The 2,135-nt window shown below is 37.4% G+C and overlaps 1 protein-coding gene across 1 annotated transcript in view; it reads left to right on the forward strand.

The window, feature by feature from the left end:
* Positions 1–2,135, forward strand: part of LOC108798284 (vasopressin V1a receptor-like) — a 4,909-nt gene that overhangs the window by 1,271 nt on the left and 1,503 nt on the right. The window lies entirely within an intron of this gene.

The following is a 2,135-nucleotide window of genomic DNA, read 5'->3' on the forward strand; positions in this document are numbered from 1 at the left end:
CTATTATTATTATTATTATTATTATTATTATTATTATTATACAGGATTTATATAGTGCCAACAGTTTGCACAGCGCTTTAAGCTATAACCATGATCTAAGTGACAAAAGACATCTGTAATGTTTACAAGCTGCAAAATCTGATTGCAAAAAAGTCCAAACAATGCAGTATGTTGTAAGCACATAGTATTGTTATTGGCAAGTTTACAGTCAGTTTGCTCCTCCTCAACTAGATGAGTTCAGTATGTCTGGCATTGCAAGTCAGACCCTGAATCATTGTAGATTCTGACCATTAACAAAATTTTCTAATATTCACATTTATCCAATCAGTTGTTTCAGAGATTTCCTACATATACATACAAAAGTATAATACACATATATTGTACATATAAAAGTTTGAAGTAGTAATGTCCCCATGGAACCTGGAATGTATTAATCAAATTCAGATGCAAATAATTTTGTAAAGGAGGTGTACAGTATATGTCTAAGGGTCATATAACACACAGCATGAACATAAACCCCTTTTATCTGCCTGCTACAAGAAAACAAAGACCAATAACTTACTCGCTGGTATGGGCTTATTTCTACTGTACTGTGTGTGCCATGTTAAAGCGGAACAGCAGCCAAAACGTTTTTGACAATTTGGGTGGGAAAGTGTTATTACCTCTGCTGTGAATGTATTACTCTACATCAGGGGTAGGCAATGTTGGCAACTTCAACTGTTGTGGAACTACAAGTCCTTTGAGGCACTGCAAGACTGACAGTCACAACCATGACTCCCTGAGGCATCATGGGATTTGTAGTTTCACCACAGCTGGAGTGCCAAGGTTGCCAACTCCTGGTCTACACTCTCACTGGGGTCAGGAATGAAGAGCTGACAGTTTCCAACTCTTCTTCACTGCTAAAACCTTAAGCTCTCTGCACACATTAAAAAAGCTCAGTTTTGCATTTCTATAGCAATTATTACTTTATTTCACAAATAAACGTAGGGTACAACTTTCTGTTTAATTAATATACTGTATATAGGCCACATTATTTTAAAGTGACATTAGCATTGGGTGCTGATTTCCTATTCTGCACTAGAATTAATGCAATTTTGCAGACACTGAGGGTCAGGTGTGTTAAATTCAATAATTATCATCAATCATGTATAGATTTTATATTAATTTGTTTATATTATGCACATTAAAGTAAATGTAACTCGTATAAGCTTATGAGGACGACAATAGTACATCCACATTTAATGGATAAGTGCCATTTAACCACTACCTCCCCCTCTGTCACTATACTCCTCAACAGGTTGTAAAGTAGAAAGTAGGGATGTTCTCATACCAAGTACAGTACTCAGTACAAGTACAGATACTTTTCCAGCTCCAAGACTAGACTAGAGAAAAATGTAAAAGTTAGGAGGCAGCTGTCATTTTTAAGGAGCATACGGAGCTCCTGGGATTTGTACATCTCTGTTTTAATGTATGATTTTTCAATATAAATATATACAAGGGATGCACCAATACCATTTTTGCAAGTACTGATACTTGTCCAAGTACTCACAGGTACAAGTACTGATACATTTTTGTTTATTATCATGTGACAGTTTTTATAAAACAAAACAGACTTATGACTTCAGGACAGTGTTGGAGCGCCAGAGCCAGGTCCGCGCTGCAACCGCTGCAACCCTGGTAGTTCTCATGAATATGCCAAGTATCGGCACTGGTATCTGAACTGGTATCTGAACATCCCTAGTAGAATGTAAAGAAAAGAACTATAATACAGAAAGGTCAGCTGTTCACTGCTGTGGCTAAAGTGGTCCTGGTGGCCTTGTGAAGAATTGCACGCATTTTCGGGACTGTTGGTAACTCCCTAGTTCTTTTTTTTTTTACAATTTGACAAGGTAGGTGAGAAGGGGTTAATATGTCAGATAAGAAGATAGGTTAAGGTATAGTAGATCATATTGAAGACAATTGGTAAAAATCACTTCTAGTCTTTAAAGGAAACCTATCCTTTGAGAAATACATAGGCATCCACTGATGACCTCACTGGAAATGCTAGTTGCCTGGATGTTTTGTTTCGGGGACTTATAGCCAGAGTCATCCAGGAAACTGGTATTGTCAGAAGGAGGGCAGCAATAGCACCCCCC

Source organism: Nanorana parkeri, unplaced genomic scaffold, assembly GCF_000935625.1.
Source record: "Nanorana parkeri isolate BGI_ZX_2015 unplaced genomic scaffold, ASM93562v1 scaffold1442, whole genome shotgun sequence".
NCBI lineage: Eukaryota > Metazoa > Chordata > Amphibia > Anura > Dicroglossidae > Nanorana > Nanorana parkeri.